The sequence below is a fragment of the Dromiciops gliroides genome, chromosome 2 (assembly GCF_019393635.1).
Source record: "Dromiciops gliroides isolate mDroGli1 chromosome 2, mDroGli1.pri, whole genome shotgun sequence".
Taxonomy (NCBI): Eukaryota; Metazoa; Chordata; class Mammalia; order Microbiotheria; family Microbiotheriidae; genus Dromiciops; species Dromiciops gliroides.
In genome coordinates this window covers 311,062,034-311,080,778 of record NC_057862.1, presented here as the reverse complement: position 1 = coordinate 311,080,778, position 18,745 = coordinate 311,062,034, and the positions used below count along the sequence as shown (strand labels likewise).

Here is an 18,745-nt window from a genome sequence, read left to right as displayed (position 1 = left end):
TTACATGGAAACTATATTATGCTGAAAGCACAGACAACAAACCAGTATCAGAAATAAGCTTATACACTCCAAATACCTTAGCATCCAAATTCATAAAGGAAACATTATCTGAACTTCAAGAATAAATAAACAGTAAGACAATAATGACAGGAGACCTCAATATCCCCTTCTCAGTTTTGAGTAAGTGTAGCAGAAAGATAAACAAAAGGGAAAATATGGAACTGAACAAATTTCTGGAGAAACTGGAGTGAAAAAAACTTATGAAATCTAATGAGATAAGAAAAAATATCCATATTTCTCTGCACAAACTGGAACTTTTACAAAAATTGGCCATGTACTAGGGCACAAAAATATTGCAGACAAATGTAAGAAGGCATAAATAGTCAATACATCCTTTATAGACCATAATGCAATAAAAATGGGAATTGGTTCAGGGACCACAAACAAAAGATACAAACCCAAATGGAGACTTAACAATGAAATCTTAAATAATGAGTTGCTTTAAAGTAGAAATCACAGAAACAATATCTATATAAAATAAAATTATAATGATGAAACAATATATCAAAATTTCTGGGACACTGCTAAGGCAGCCCTCAAGGGAGAAAATCATATCTTTACAATCATATGTTAACAAAATAGAAAAAAGAGAAGACTAATGAACTGATTGTGAATTTTTTTTAAGTGAAGCAATTGGGGTTAAGTGACTTGCCCAGGGTCACACAGCTAGTAAGTATTAAGTGTCTGAGGCCAGATTTGAACTCAGGTACTCCTGACTCCAGGGCTGGTGCTCTATCCACTGCACCACCTAGCTGCCCCTGATTGTGAATTTTTATCAACAAATATGCAAAAAGAAGATATATCAAAAATTAGAAGGGAAATAAATTGGAAACAAAAAAATCATGGTAATGATAAATAAAATTAAAAGCTGGTTCTTAATTGATAAATATTTAGCTAGTCTGATTAAAAAGAGAGCAAAAAATCAAATCAATAAAATAGCAAATGAGCAAGCTGAAATTACAGCCAAACCATTAGAAACAGAAAGAACATATGCACAGTTACATGCTAATAAAACTGAGAACACAAAATAAACTTCATAAATATTAAATACTCAAACTTTATCAGAAGACCAGATTGGTTGTTGTTTGTCCTTCACTCTTGAAGTTGGGATGAGGGTACTGTAGAGTCTCTGTGGCTAATCAGGCCAATATGAACTCAGAAGGCTCTACCACAGGTCAGGTACAAATAGTCTATAGGGACATTTAGAGTGCAGATGCCTTTAAATTTGCACATTTCATATTTCCTTTAAGATACTGCAATTCTGCTTAGCTCACAGAGAGCATAGTGCCAGTGTCTCCCATGTCTCACAATTGATTCCAAAGTTCCTCAGAAAGATCTTAAGAGTATCCTTGTATTGCTTCTTCTGACCTCTATATGAGCACTTGCCTTGTGTGAGTCCACCACAAAATAGCCTTTTAGGTAAATGTATATTTGGCATTTGAACACCATGGCCAGACCTGAGTTGCAACTCTCTTAAGTAGAGTTTGAATGCTTGGCAATTCAGCTCTAGAAAGGACATCAGTTTCCCATACCTAATCTTGCCAGATAACCCTCAGAATCTCCCTAAAACAATTTAAATGGAATTAACTCCGTTTCCTTGCATGTCTCTGGTATACTGTCCAGGTTTCACAGACATTCAATAATGAAGTCAACACAATGGCTTTGTATAGACCTTCAGTTTGGTAGGCAGTTTGATACTTTTCTCCCGAACTTTTCTTTGGAGCTTCCCACACACTGAGCTAGCTCTGGTAATGCATGTATCAACCTCATCTATGTGGACATCCCTGGAAAGTATACTGCCAAGTAAATAAACTTATCCACAGCATTCAAAATTTCTCCATTTACTGTAACCAACGGTTCCAGATATGGATGATGCAGTGCTGGCTAGTGGAGAACCTATATTTTCTTGGGGTTGTCAGGCCAAAATTAGCACATGTGTGTAACGATTGGAATGACGCCACCTGCTGGATACTTACTGTAGAAGAGTTCTGCCCATGAAGCGAAGGTCTTTGAGGGCAAGACCAGGAGTCTTTTCTTTGGCGGGAGGAAGTGACGCGGACTAGTGGGAGGAGGAAGGAAGAGACTGAGGCTGACTCTGGGGCTCTTTCCTGAGGACGCTGGCGGAGAAGGGAGCTAGAAATGTGCTCTCCCTTTAATAGATAGGAATCTAGGCCTTTCTCTCTCTCTTTACCAAATTCTTATTCTCCTTAATAAATGCTTAAAAGTCTAACTCTTGCTAAAGCTTGTAATTGATTGGCGACCACTCATTAGATATTTTAGACAGTTTAGCTAGAATTTTAACCCTTAACAGATGGCTGACCACGAAGAGGAAAGCTAAACCTCAGTCTTCTTCTGATCTTCTGGTTGGGTAAGAAATTTTCTCTACCCTCTCCCTTTAACTGCTAAGTACTGGCGTACTGGCTGTGTTTTCCTTTAAATTTTTTCAAATGGACCTTTTAAACTCCCTAATTATCCTATTTTTGATTTTAGTCTGTTTAACCAGACAAATGGGAGATAAGATCATGTTAATGCTTTGTTTTTGTGGATTTTCTATTTTTCTTTTTATTTTTGTTAAAAGAGCCAGCAACTTACTCACACAAGGAAATATCTCTCCCTCTCCCAACCATGCTTTTTCAGAGAAACCTGAAGAGATTCCCGCAGCTTTTCCCAGTTCTAACAGTAATTGTTGCTTTAATTTTGCATGCCTGGAGGCAATGACCCACCCTCTAGAAGCTTTTAATCCCCTAGCACCTGGAGGCAAAGTGGGGGAAGAGGAATCCAGGCCTGAGTTCAAAATCAAGTCTGATTCAAATTGCTCTGGTCCCTCCCCTCCTCTCCAGACCCCACCCTCTACTCCTCCTATGGCCAAGCCCATAGCTTCCCCTGCCTGGGAAGTCCAGAGATCTGATGCGCATGCTCAACTTTTTCTACCTGCATTTGCAGCTTCAGGCTCAGCCCTTCCCCGGCCTGGCTGTGCTTTTGAGACAATCTTAGAAAACCCTTTAAATTCCAGATATGCTCGTTTTGTTCATAATTTTGCTAACCTGCTTTTGTCTTTAATTAGTAATCTTATAAAGCATTTGTATGGTGAAAAGACTGACAGACAATATAGAGGGGTTAAAGAAGAAAAACTTAAGCTGAATAAGAATGACAATCATCAACATAGTTCAAGACTCTGCTTCTTTTGCCATGGAAGGATATATATTTTACAGAAATGTAGAAGTAAGCAGCAAGGTATTGATATGAGTATTGGGGATTTTAGATATCGGAATCAAAAGTGTTCTGAATTCACTCAGAGTAATAGTATCAGTTCAGAGGTTACATAGGACTTCTATGCTATTATATATACATTTTGAAATTAATGGTATGGGTTTATTTTCATAGAGATTTTCATGCATTTGAGATTGTGTTTTATACTTAGTTTCTAAAACAAGGAGAATATTTGTAAAAGCTTTTTATAGTCATGTGATCAAGTTTATATTTTATAATAGTCTTATTGATATTAAGTTCATATTCATTTAGATTTCCTTAGTTTGAATTTCATTGTCTTTTATTGTTCCATGTGTATTTTCTTCTATTCATTCATCTATCTAATTTTGAAACATGGTTTTGATTTCATAATACAATGTTAATTCTAGGAGTATTGTGCTCCCATATTCTGAGTTGTTTGTTTTTGTTATTTTTTCTCAACTGATTATTTGATCAAACTCTTTAAAGCATTTCCTTGGCAAATTGGTTGCCATGGCAAGTGTAAATTGATTCTAGAAGTATTATTTTTGATAAGCATATTCCAAAAAAAAAAAAAAGAGGGGAACATTTGTAAAAGTTTTCTTTTTTCAAAAAAAAAGTTTTCTTTGAGATTCTGTTGTGCTTTAACTTGTATTTAAATATGTTCAGATTTTTCAAAAAAGTAATTGTATACTAAGTTAAAAAAAGGGGTATTATTTGAAATTGTTGCATAATTATATATTGTGTTGAGTCAAGATGTATTCACATTTTTTGCAATCATTTATTATCCTCAATTTTTAAATCCATATGAGACTTGGATTATGGGAACTTATCATTTAAGACATTAATTGCCTTTATTCTGAGTTATCAGATGCCAGTTGGCCAAGATGCCATCCAATCACAAGAGGAATACATGCAAGAGCAGACACTGAACTGTCACACGAGGGGAGAAATGCATGAAGTCAAGGTATGGCCGAGGGAACGGCTTTTGACAAATGTTGAGGTTGGATTCTCTTGGTTTAATATTTTATTCTCTTTTTCCCCACAATATTGTACAGATGGCTGGAAGTATTCATCCCACCCATCTCACTTCTACACCTGGCTTCTATGCTCCCTCCTATATGCCTGATGCCATGGACATCTCAATCCCATGCATCTGATTAAGTCTGACTCAGTTTCTTCCAATATGTTCGGTGGCATGGACATATATTCCATCCACCTATTTTAAGCCTGGCATACTGTATGGGCAGTACATATTGCTCAAGTGTGGGAATGCTCATATCCCATCATTTCTCTGTTCTTTTATGGTAACCCCCATAATTATCTCAGGTGTCATGATAAATAACAGTGTTGAATTTGGCCTTGACACCTGTTACCAATTATATTAGATTTTCTAATTTCTCATAATGGCATGAGGATAATTAGGCAGATGATGCAAAAAGTGATGAAACAAAGATAAAAATTATTTTTAAAAATTAATATCGCAGCAATTGTCTTCTCAATTACTCTCCATAAGGGGGGACTATAATAATAATATAATTTTAAAGAATGGTTCAATTTTTGTTTTATTGTATGTTTCACATGTTAACAACTAAGATTCTGTATTCCCTTAGACATGTTTTTGAGAACTTTCATTGTTTGATTTGATTATTGACAAAGCTATTTTAAAGTTGTGTTAAGCTCAATTTTGTAGGAAATTTTCCTGGCTGATTACCAGCATCCACACATCAACCCCTGAAAAGACTTCCATTCCACGACTACACCTAGAGGACATCTAAGAAAAGACTTTCAGAGACTTTAAATGAACAGTTTTGATTTGTTGTTTTTGTTGTTTTTTTTTCTCTTTCTGTTATAATATAAACCATCTGTAATATGTATTCTCTGCAGAGGCCCTCCCTTTGCAAGACCAATGTCAAAGCGTCGGTTCATGAGGACAAAAAAATCGCCCCTCTGGACAAAACTTTCCTCTCTTCCTTTTCTATATTGTTGTTCACATATTATTAGTTAGCAATAGTTATTATATTCTTTTTACTGTTCCGTCAAGGAAACATTTTGTTTCTTGAGGAACAACAGGGGGGACTGTAACGATTGGAATGACACCACCTGCTGGATACTTACTGTAGAAGAGTTCTGCCCATGAAGCGAAGGTCTTTGAGGGCAAGACCAGGAGTCTTTTCTTTGGCGGGAGGAAGTGACGCGGACTAGTGGGAGGAGGAAGGAAGAGACTGAGGCTGACTCTGGGGCTCTTTCCTGAGGACGCTGGCGGAGAAGGGAGCTAGAAATGTGCTCTCCCTTTAATAGATAGGAATCTAGGCCTTTCTCTCTCTCTTTACCAAATTCTTATTCTCCTTAATAAATGCTTAAAAGTCTAACTCTTGCTAAAGCTTGTAATTGATTGGTGACCACTCATTAGATATTTTAGACAGTTTAGCTAGAATTTTAACCCTTAACATGTGGCAGAGAACAGAACTATATACTCTTTTGCATCTCAGCCTCAGAGGCTGCACTGAGTGCAGAACCATCTGTGAACAAAAAGTCATGCACCAACTCTCCCTCCATAGTCTTGGCTTGTAGTTAGTTAGTCTTAGCTTGTAGCCTTTTCAAGTTATGTTATTTACTGTAAGTGTGGCAGCTGTTTTTGTCCCTTGTTGAAGACGTCTGAAAACATCATGCTAAAAAGCATGGGAGCAATACACATCCCTACTTCACTCCATTGGTGACTGGGAAAAAGTGAGAAAAAAAAACCCGGACTTAATGGATTCATGAGAGAATTCTATTAAACTTTTGAAGAACAGTTAGTACCCACACTTCACAAGTTATTCTCAGAAACCGAGGAAGAAAGAACCCTACCAAGATCCTTTTATGAGACAAATATAGTCCCAAACCAAAACCAGGGAAAGATAAAATAGAAAAAAAAGTATAGATCAATACATTAATAAACATTAAAACAAAAAAATTTTAAACAACATCCTATCAAATAGATTATATCAATTTGACCAAGAAATCATTCATTATGATCAAGTAGGATTTATGTCAGAGATATAAGATGATTCGACATCAGGGGGGAAAAAATCAACATAATTAACCACATTAAAAATCAAAACATCCAAAACCACATGATCAAGACTTTGACAAAGTACAACACTCATTAATGCTAAAAACCCTAAAAAGTATAGGCATCGTCAGACCTATTTTTTAATGTCATGAAAGCATCTATATAAAACCAAAAGCAAGCATCATATGCAATCAAAATACACTAAAATCTTTTCTAGTAAATATGGGAGTGAAGCAAGGATGCCCAATCTCCCCACTATTAGTTTATATAGTTCTAGAAATGCTAGCAATATCAATAAGACAAGAGAAAATAAGTCAAGGAATAAAGATAGGCAAAGAAGAGATTAAATTATACCTGTTTGCCAATGAGATGATGGTTTACTTGAAAAACCCCAGGGAATCAAAAAAAATTTTGAGACAATAGATTTAGCAAAGTTGCAGGCTGCAAAATAAATCCTCAAAAATCAACAGTATTTTTATATAATAATAACAAAATGTAAGAGACAATAAAAGAAAGGGAAATCCCATTCCAAATAATGACAAAATGGATAAAATATCTGGGCACTAACTTCACAAAGTACACAAAAGACCTGTATAGATCAAATTATTGAGTGCTCCTTAAAGAATTAAAAAACCCCACCTCAAACCTATCAGATTGGCTAATATAACAAAAAAGGAAAATAATAAATGCTGGAGATGTGGAAAATTGGAACACTAATGCATTTTTGGTGGAGTTGTGAACTGATCCAACTATTGTGAAGAACAATTTAGAACTATGCCCAAAAAGCTATATAACTGTGCATACCCTTTGACCCAGTGATACCACTACTAGATCCATATCCCAAAGAGATGATAAAAAAGGGGGAAAGATCCACATATACAAAAATATTTATAGCAGCTCTCTTTGTGGTGGCAAAGAATTGGAAATTGAGAAGATACCCATCAATTGGGGAATGGCTGAACAAGTTGTGGTATATGATTATAATGTAATACTATTGTGCTATAAGAAATGATGAGCAGGCAGATTTCAGAAAAACCTGAAAAGACTTAAGTGGATTGATGCCGAGCAAAGGGAGCAGAACACTGTACACAGTAACAGCAACATTGTGTGATGATCAGCTATGATAGAATTAGCTCTTCTCAGCAATATAATGATCCAAGACAATTCCAAAGGACTCGTGATAGAAAATGCTCTCCACCTCCAGAAAAAGAACTGTGGCATATGAATGCAGATTGAACCATACCATTTTCTACTTTTTTGTTTTTCTTTCTTGAGGTTTTTCCCTTTTTTTCGGATTCTTCTTTCATGACTAATGTGGAAATATGTTTAATGTGATTGTACATATATAACCTATATCAGATTGTTTGTCATCTTTGGGAGGGGAGAGGGAAGGAGAAACATTTAGAACTCAAAATCATTAAAAATAAATGTTGAAAATTATCTTTACATGAAACTGAAAAAATAAAATAATAAGATTTTTAAAAACAGGTAGAAAAAAAGAAAAAGGAAAAAACCCTAAATAGCTGGAGGAATATTCAAAGTTCATGGCAAAGTCAAACCAATATAATGAAAATGACAACACTAGCAAAATTAATTTACACTTTTTAAAGCTATACCAAATAACCAAGAAGATGCTTTGCAGAGCTTTGAAAAAGCACTTTAAAATATCAATAAATGATGAAAAGTAAAGATGAAGATGGAATAGCCCTTCCAGACATCAGACTATATTATAAAGCAGCAGTCATCAAAGACAACAGCGACTAGTTAAAACTGAATAGAGAGACAGATCAACAGAACAGACTAGGCAAGGGAGATACAGAACAATAAAACTCAATAACCCAGAGTTTGATAAAGTAGAAAAAAAGAAGTTACTTAGGGAAAAACTTCCCATTTGATTAAAAAAAAACTACTGGGAAAACTGGAAAGTAACATGGCAAAAATTAGGCTTCAACCAACACCTTATACCACACTCCACCAAACATTCTAAATGGATGTGAAATAAATATTAAAAGTCATACTATTAAAAGAGAGAGAGAGAGAGAGAGAGAGAGAGAGAAGAAACAGACCATGTACCTCTCACAGCTGAGAAACATTCCTTAAACAAATAAGAGGTAGAGGCAGTTACAAAAGGTAAAACAGATAAATTGTATTACTTCAAACTGAAAAGCTTTTGCAGACACAGCATTAATTCATCTAGTTTAAGAGAAGTGATGGAAAGGGGAAAAAACTTTTGATCAAATTTCTGATATAGGTTTGGTATCTAAGATGCTTGTGTGTATGTATTTACACACATATATGTATAGACATATGTATATATGTATAGACAGCCACTCCCCAAAAGAATATGAACAGTTCTCAAAAGAGAAACGGCAAAGTACTCACAACTACATGAAAAAAATGCTTCAAATAACTAAGAGAAATGCAAATCAAAATAACTCTGATGTTTTACCTCACACCTCAAATTGGCATAAATGATAAAAACTGTTGAAGGTATTTTGAGAAGATAGGCACATTAATGCATTGCTGGTGGAGTTGTGAAGTGGACAGCCATCTTAGAAAGCAATCTGGAATTCTGTAAAGAAAGTGTGTCCATATACTTTTTTGGGGTTGTTTTTTGTTGGTTTTTTTTTTTTTTTTTGGCGGGGCAATGAGGGTTAAGTGACTTGCTAAGGGTCACACAGGTAGTTAAGTGTCTAGTGTCTGAGGCCAGATTTGAACTCAGATCTTCCTAACTCCATGCCTGTCACTCTATCCACTATACTACCTAGCTGCCCCAAGTTTGATACCATTGATGTAATGGACAATGCCCTAGACTTGGAAGGCAGCAGAGATTTGCATTCTAATCCTTCTTCACTTAGTAGTTATGTGACAAAACGCAAGTTATATAACCTTTCAGAGCCTGTTAATTCAACTTCACATGACATGAAAACAAAGTCTTTCACCATTCTGGTCAGCTTCCTCTAGATTCTCTCTATCTTACTGACTTTCTTAAACTTTGGCACACAGAACTGAATAGAATACTCCAGATATGATCTGACCAGGGCCAAGTACAAAAAGAACTATCACCTCCTCTTTTCAGGAATTATGCCTCTCATTTTCCAGACTAAGATCTCATTAACTTTTGGGGTTATCATAAAATACAGACTCACATTACATTTACAGTTTGCTAAAATACTTAAATTTTTTTTCAAACTGTTATATGATCATGTCTCCCTTACCTGTAAAGCTGATTTAATACCAATACAACTTGACATTTATCCATATTAAATTTTATCTTCTTATATTCACCCCAAAGCTCTCAAATGCCAGGAAACTTTTTGGATATTGTTATCTAGTCTATCAGCTATTTTCCCCCACTTTGTGACATCTGCAAATTTGATGAGCATGCCTTCAAATACTTTTATTCAAATCAATGATAAAAATGTTAAAAAGCACAGATCGTTTGAGCACATCTCTTAAGGCTTCCTGCCAACCTGACACTGAACCATTAAGGACTACTTTTGTGAGTCCAGCCATTTAACCAATTCCAAATCTTATTTTTATCATTCAGTCCCTATTTCTCCTCACCTTTTCTACAAGAATAGGAGAAGATATTTTATCAAATGCTTTGCTAAAATCTAGACCTAATAATTTAGTAACTACACTAAAAAAAGAAATAAGTTTAAGTAGCTATGCTTTTTTGCTGATGAAGTCATACTGGCTCATTACAGTCACAATTTCTTCATCTAGATGTTCAATAACCATCTTTTTTAAACAATCTATTCTAGAATTTCCCCAGGAATCAACATCAATATCACTGGCCTATAGTTTGCAGGCACTATTCTTCTTTTTTCTATTTTATAAAATAATTCCAACATTTGCCCTTTTTTCCAGCCCTGCCAATACCTGTCCCATTCGCTGGGATCTTTCAAATATTGTAAATGGCTAGAAATTTTATATAACACTTAAAGGTTTGCAAAGTGTTTTATGAATCTCATTTGGGCCTAACAACCCTGTGAAATAGGTGCTGTTATGATCTCCACTTTACAGATGAAAAAACTTGAGGCTGGCAGAGGTTAAGTGATATGCCCAGTATCACAGTCAGTCTATCTGAAGCTGGATTTGAATGAATACAGGTCTTCCTGACTCCAGGTCCAGTGCCCTACCCACTGCACCCCCTGGCTGCCAAATATTTCCATCGACTCAGCAATCCTATCTGCCATTTTTTAGGACTGAGGAGTAATGAAATCACTAAGGCAATGTCTGTGCTCCTTTGGTATCTTCAGTGTGGCAATTTTTTATGTTAAACTTCTTCAAGTGATAGTGATAAAGTCATTACTTTTATCTTCATCCATCCACTTCCCATTTTTCTTTGTTTAGATGTCTAGAGCTATTAGAAATGTCTACTGTTTTCCTAATTTTGTTTCGTTTCAAATGTTAATGCTCAGCTTTACTTTAATCAGTTAATGATCTAACCCAACAGAGACAGCCAATTCTAAAATGAGTCCCACATCATTAAACAAGCATTTCCCCTCTGCTAAGATAGTTTTATTTTTGTGTAATGCTTAGTGCTCACCATGTCTGGCACCAACCAACTCTTTTCTTAAAAGTAATCATGAGATATAGGTGGAAACCTTCTACATCGATAAAACTTTGGCTTTGTTCATTTTAAACTATATTTTCCATGTATTTTTTTTTTTTTTTGTCGTTCTCATGCCCACCTTTACACTCAAATCAACAGGAACCCAAACTATGTTGCACTTGGTTTGAAGCGGGGGTTCTCAACATATTTTGTGTCACAGACCCTTTTGCTAGTCATGTGAAACCCATAGACTTCTCAGAATTGTTTTTAAATGCATAAAATATATAGGAATACAAGGGAAACGAATTATATTGAAATACTTACAAAAAGATGTTTTTAAGTATATGAACAGGTTAAAAATATCTACTTTGAAGAATAATGTCAAAATTCTTCACAGAATTTAGCTAACTTTTCATCTTTTGTAGCAGATAAGTTGCACCTTTCTTTGTGGTGGTCTCCTTGTTTGCACTAATCAAACTTCCAGTTTGCACAGGAAGACAAGATGACCAAGTGCCCTATAAAATGTTTCTGCTTGTTCTTGAATGTACAATGAAACCAAGTTCCCTAACTGCTTTATTCATCCAAGAACCTGTGAGCCATTGTTCTGTTTACCTATAATTTTGTCTCTGGCTTCATTTATAGTGAGAATATATGTAGATGTAGTTCAGTTCCTCTAATAAGTACATCTCACTGATGATTAAAAAAAAGTTGTTGCATTTAGAATACTAACAATTCATGTTTCAGACAAAAACTATGCTAATTCTTAGCACTCTGTCCCTTTTTTGCCATTTTACTAAATTCTCACTGGGGAAGCATAAGTAGTAAATGGGACTAAATACCATTTTGTATTTTGATTTGCTTGATGAGTTACCATGGTCCAAATGATTCATTACCTTGTGGCCAACTTACTTAGTAATGAGCAGATATCAGATGTTTATAAAAGAGACAAGGTTTTTAAGAGTAATTTAAAAAGGTAGATTGACACATTATTTCAATCAACTCACCCAACTATACTTAACTAGACCGATCCCCGAATTCCCTGGGATCTTACACAATTTTCTATAGTAGGCCACATCTTCATAATCACCCAACTGAGAGGTATGAAAAATACAAGCATATACTGTACTTTTGCTGATTACAGAAAGATATTCAGTGAAATAAGATATCCCCAAAGCCTTGCCTACAATGAGTTCTCTCCCATGTTAACAGCACTAAGACTCCTTGCTAGTTGCAACAACAGATAATTTTGTTCAATGTTTCTGTTATAGATAAAACTTAAAAGACTAAATGGAATGGTCACTCCCTAGACAAATGAGATTGCATAGACGTTTTTTGTGGCTGACCTACTGATTGCATTTACTCTTTCATTCACACAAGAAAATGGCCTAGAAATCCACACAGGAAAGCCAAGTAGATGAACACTTACTGACCAGTTATTGCTCACACATGGACAACCAGCTGACTTAATTCATCAATATATCATCCATGGCCATGCCCTGGGTCCAGAATTAAATAGGGGGAATCCAGTTGAACTATATACTGAAATTAAGTAATACCACTCCTTATCTCTAGTACTTAAATGGATGTGATTTCATAAATTTGGGAGTTCCTGCAAACAATACACATTGCAACCCATCCATGCCTACCCATCTATTGTTACATGGGATCCACCCAACTTGCTAGAGACCACTGTTTTTTCCCTACAAGGACAACAGTGAAGCACTCTGGCCATCTACCTGATGCCCATAAAACCAAAACATCTTTTCTTTCTGAAATGCAATTCCTTGATGACATTCTTTACTTCTGTTTATCTTTGGTATTCTTCATTGGTTTATATATGGCAAATTGTTCACACCTACCATGAGTCATTGCATTGCCTTCTGTGTGATGCTTAACTTCACTTCTTCAGAGGCAGTGGTGTTCTCATTGCCATACAGCAATCCTGGTAAAAATGTTGCTATTGAAAAGATAGGTATTTGAGCTTATGAGAAACTTGGAGTCAGCCACCAAATCACTTTTTTATTTAACCTTATTTATTTTTTCACTAAGGCTATCTGGCTGACAATCATGGAGTACCACAATCTCAGAAGAATCAAAATTGCAGGTGACCACCAAGGGCAATGGAATGGCATATAAGTAGACCACAGCATATTATTAACATGGACTTGTATTAAGAAATGTCATAAAAGATATCACCAAGGAAATGTAAGATCAGAAAAGAGTAGGCCAATCACTTAGCGAGAACAAGATGGAGAGCTTAAGTATTTTGTACTAGTATCCACAAAATATGACCCAGACAAGGTCTTCAGACCATTGGGTATGGTCTACAGAGGTAGGATACATTCAAGAATAAGGAATATGCACAAGATGACATGGATCTATGCCACTAATAAATGGCTTACTTCAAATTTTATATAGTGAAAATTCCCAGGAGAACACTGTATTTAAAGATCACCTCCTTAAATAGTTTCATTATTGATTCATTTTTGATAGAGGTAATCATTGACTCTAAAACTACAGAAAGCAATTTTAAGATCAGGAAGGCATACAAACTCATCACATTCTTATGGAAAACCTTAACTTCTACTCCAAACTTCACTGTTCCCTGAGTCTTCTCTGTAGTGCTCAGTGCTCCAAGAGGATATCTATTTTAGTTTTAGGTAACTTGGAAGAGTACAATTTTCATTCACTTAAGATTAACTCACAAAAATACTACTTTTTTGTGGCTGATCAGTATTTGTGCAAATAGGCACATTTATATATAAACATATAGACATATACAAAAGACAAAAATAAAGACTAAGTATATTCTTAAAGGTATATTACTAGGGGCAGCTAGGTGGCGCAGTCAATAGAGCACCAGCCCTGGAATCAGGAGTACCTGAGTTCAAATCCAGCCTCAGACATTTGACACTTACTAGCTGTGTGACCCTGGGCAAGTCACTTAACCCCAAATTGCCTCACCAAAAAAAAAAAAAAAAAAGGTATATTAGTAAACATCCCCAATCAATTCAACTTTAGAGAATAACAAAAAATAAAATATAAAATGCATCCTCACCAAAATTTCAAGATAATGAAATATATATAGATATATTTCAAGATAATGAAATATATCTATATATACATATTTCAAGATAATGAAATATATCTCTCTATACATATTTCAAGATAATGAAATATATCTATATATGAAATACCTTTAGAAACATATTTTGGCACTACTTGTTCCCCAAATCACCTAAGAAAACCTGAAAGTATATACGAGAAACTTCTATAATGGCTAGAAAAGAAATCAAGACAATAGTAAACAGCAAGAGGAAATCTTAAAAGCTTAAACTTCATTTTGCAAATGTCATCAATATTCATTTGTTTTTCTTGAGAGCCAAAGCCATGTATAAAAGTTAGTAGAGTCACAACTAGATTTGCAAATAACTTTATATTTTAAATGATTACTGGTATTAGGGCCATTTATACCAAATGATTTGTCATCCTGTACAAATTCCCGAGGAAGTGAGGGTCAAGAGATCGTTCAGCTTTAAACATATATGCCAAATTTAGGGTTCTATTGTACCCCTTTCTAGGATCCATTTCTGCAGCCTCCCACCCCAAACCTCTATTCCCTGGAAAATTGCATTATATTATCCCTTTCAGTTGCACCTGAATAGGACTCTCCTGAAGTGTGCTCTCTTGACTTTGTTTTTTTTCCCGTCTCTCCTATACCCTTGTGTTATACTCATATAACACTATTAAGTGTACAGAACAATAGGCACACAGAGTCAGGTAAATACAAAGTGTGAGAACAAAAAATAATCCTGTTTTACTCAGGGACAGCCAGAAGTTGGTAAACAATAAGAGAAAAGCAAACAAAATTTTAAGCATTAGCATATTTATCACCTAACTCCTTAAATATCTGACTTTTTTATATGTGCTGAGCTTTTAAATTCTGATCTCAACAATCAATTTCCTTTATTTCAATTTCTTGGAGCTTACTATCTGAATGTAATTCCCTTAAAACCCTCTTTCCCCACATGATTTGGTGTTCCCCCTTCTAGCTCCCCATAAAAGATGATAGTACACTACTCTGCAAAACAACATGAAACTAATTCTACATGATAATTATAATTATATAAATGTATATATGTGTGTGTATATATATATAACAGCCTTCTGAAGTGGTGAATACTAGACTGCTATTTTACTCCAACAGTCCCAACTGCTTTTTTTGTTTGTTTTTTGTGGGGCAACGGGGGTTAAGTGATTTGCCCAGGTTCACACAGGTAGTAAGTGTCAAGTGTCTGAGGCTGGATTTGAACTCAGGTACTCCTGAATCCAGGGCCGGTGCTTTATCCACTGCGCCACCTAGCTGCCCCTAGTCCCAACTGCTTTTGAAAGCCCCAAAGCACAAAGTTACTCACAAATTAACTGCTGATGACTCAATTTCTCTTTTAAAGAAAAAAGAGGCGGCTATTTTCTCTGCCAAGAGTATTAGAGAAAGGAATCTAAAAACTGCAAAAATGATACGTGAATTTGCACCTAATTTAGGTGAAATGTAGTAACCATTTTACACACACACACACACTCTCTCTCTCTCTCTCTCTCTCTCTCTCTCTCTCTCTCTCTCTCTCTCTCTCTCTCTCTCTCTCTCTCGCAAGCACAAGACTTCAATTTCCTGGGATGGCAGATCCCATCAGGAAAAGCAGTTAAGATTACTTAACTGTTTAGGAGGAAAGGGATAGTTGAAACCAACATCTAGAACTAAGTACTTTTAAAGACCATCATTTTAAAGACCCAATTGCAGACTTTTATTTGACAGTCTTATGGCTCACCAAATGAGCAGAAATTAGGAATGTCAAATATCCCAGTTCTCTGAATATACCAGACCAGATAAAGTACAAGTACCTAGGAGAATAAACAAAGGTAGTCTACTATGTTTGAGTTTATGTTATTTAGTGTTCTCTATTTTGTCCTGCAAGATAAATTAAGCAAGTCTCCCTAATATTTGTATACGCATATATTCATTAAAGTTACCATGACCTAAACAGATTTTAGAACATATGTATCTTTAGGAATTTAATGAATACCTGACCATGAAAACAATTGCTTCTCTATCTAATCTAATGCAGAATGGGAAAAAATGCTTAAAGGGCTATTAATAAAATCTCCTTTCAAAATATAACTTCTGGAAAGGAAATACTATATATAATCAGTAAGCTGGTAAGAAAGATAAATGATAGTACTATAAATCATGAATAAAACTAAATATCATGATGTTTCTGTACTCAAAAACAAACATTTGATATTTCCTGACTCATTTAGTAAAATATTAGAAACCAGGTACCTCAGTCATCGCCAATTACATACCAAAAGTTTATATTCAAAATTAAACACTAGTCTACAGAAAAAAATTGCTACATAAGTAACATTTATTAAGGTTCTGCTGTATTTACAGTTTTAACATAGTAAAACTCAAATTTGAATTACCACTCCGCAGAAAGCACATCAGTCTACACTTACATTGTATCATAGTTTCTCCTAACACATTATAAAAGCAATACAATTTATTAGGGATCATCTCAAAAGTCCCAAAGCCAAAACTCTGTTTTTCCCCCAATCCTCTAGTCTCTATATCCAGAGACAATAAAGTAAAATAAAATAAGAGGAACCTGTTTTGTGAGAGATGTAAAGAACTATACTTACTAATTTTGTCATCTTTGTCCTTGATAATATAACAATACCATATATAGTGAAAATGTTTATGAAATCCCCAAAGTACTGAATACAAAAGAAAAGCGTACTGTAAAATTTAGGTTACAGACTAATACTTGTATTACCTTGCAAAAAAGAACACTCATTCTTGACTACACCTTAAGTGAATTTTGTACTATGACTTTGTTTCCAGGTGTACACAAAACACAATTTAAGATTTATAGATTTATTTTTAACAGTGTATACGTATCATGAGCAGAAATGGAGTCTTAACAGTTTTCTAAACTTTTGAGAACATCCCTTCAAAATGGCCAGCATTATACATATCTTACACTGAAATATTTAATTCCAAATTCATTTTAAGATGGAGAATTAAATAAAGCAAGACTGCCCCCTACTGACTATAGGGACATAGCTCATGCTATTTTAAATGACTACAAACAATATATAAGGCATTATTAGTACATCACAGACTTGATTGCAATAGCTTTTTCAAACATTAACCACTAATGATTCAATGATTACAGAATTCTGCATTAACTATTAAAATTTTACACCTAAAAACAAATAAAGAGAAATGATCTTCAACAGTACTTTATTTATTTTTTAAAGCAGGTGATTATTTCTTCTGTGTTTTGAATCTTGATTCACTTCCTGCAGGTGTCCTGTTGCTTCTTGAGAGAGAATTCATAAATGCAGGAAGGCATTTGCCAGAAAACATCTGTCAGAAAAGGATATTGAATATTGAAACTATAGTTAGAAAAGGATGTAGTGCACAAAAGAATGCAGGATGTTTGTAGACATACAAAATGCACCTTAACATTGTTGTGGGATTACTATACGCTGAGGTCATAGTCAACAGATAAACATTTATTATTAAATTAGATCATTTAAAAATCTAATAAAGCCTCCAAAACTGAAATTCATAGGTCTTTTCCCTAAGGTTTGAGACAGGAAGTACTGTGTAGCCAAGACCGCCAAACTTAAAAAGTTTAGAGAGACCCAGGTTTAAATCCAGTGCTCAGCAGCTGTGTGAGGACAGAAAGTCACTTGCCCCGTCTAAGCCTCAGTTGCCTCATCTATAAAATGAAGATAATACCTATGCTACCTACTTTACAAGGTTCTTATGAAGCTCAAATGAGATGATGCATGTAAAACAACCCTAAAATGTTAATGTCAGATACTTATTATATTATTTTCTTCTTTTCTTTTCAATGGGGTTCAGACAGAAACCTATTATTACTATTATTATTATTATGGATTGCTCCTTTTTTCACAACCTCATGTACAAGGAAATCATGAAAATAGCCATTCATCCATACTATATTTAAAGAACTCTGGGAAAGCACTGGCCCTGGATTCAGGAGAACCTGAGTTCAAATCTGGCCTCAGACACTTGACACTTACTAGCTGTGTGACCCTAGGCAAGTCACTTAACTCTCATTACCCTACCCAAAAAAACAAAAAACAAAAATCAAACCTTCTGGAACATTTTGAATTCAACACAAAAGTGAGTGAGTTCCTCATCCTTGGAGGTTTTCAAGCAGTCTATGTAAACTTTTGGTGATTATGTCCTAGTAGGGATTCCTTTTGTGTATGGACTGCTGCTGAAGTCCCTTTTGACTCACACTAAGTTTTTTTAACCTCCCACATAAAACCTAGGGAATACTGTAACCACTACCTTTCTGACCCAATTCTAAACTAGCATTAAATCAGTGGTTCTCAAGGTTTTGTTTTTGTTGGGCTTTTTTCTTTTCTCAAGACAAAGTAATACACTTTGTCATAATCTTGTCAAGGAATCTTGGCATAATGTGTGGGGGGGGAGTCAAGAAGACTCAAGAATGAAAATATGAAATTAAATTTTATACAAATGACACATCTAGCAAAATACACTCTAAAGAAATATATGTTATCAAATGAACAAATAAAGACTAAGTGAATGCCAAGTACTTGGGAGGAGGCTAGAAACAGATCTACACATAAAATGTGACAACTATCACCACCTCACAGGGCATTGGTATAGGACTACTTTTTCTTTTTCCAAACCATTCTCTCTCTGTCTCTCTCTCTTTTTTTTTTTTTCAGGGCAATGAGGGTTAAGTGACTTGCCCAGGGTCACACAGCTAGTAAGTGTC

The 18,745-nt window shown here is 35.1% G+C and overlaps 1 protein-coding gene across 1 annotated transcript in view; it reads right to left on the bottom strand.

The window, feature by feature from the left end:
• Positions 1-16,309: 16,309 nt before the first annotated feature.
• The window catches only part of NDFIP1 (Nedd4 family interacting protein 1), a 63,205-nt gene continuing 60,769 nt past the window's right edge, over positions 16,310-18,745 (bottom strand). Inside the window, exon 8 of the mRNA XM_043980158.1 lies at positions 16,310-17,331. The gene's annotated coding sequence lies outside the window, so the exon portion shown is untranslated. The remainder of the gene's footprint in view (positions 17,332-18,745) is intronic.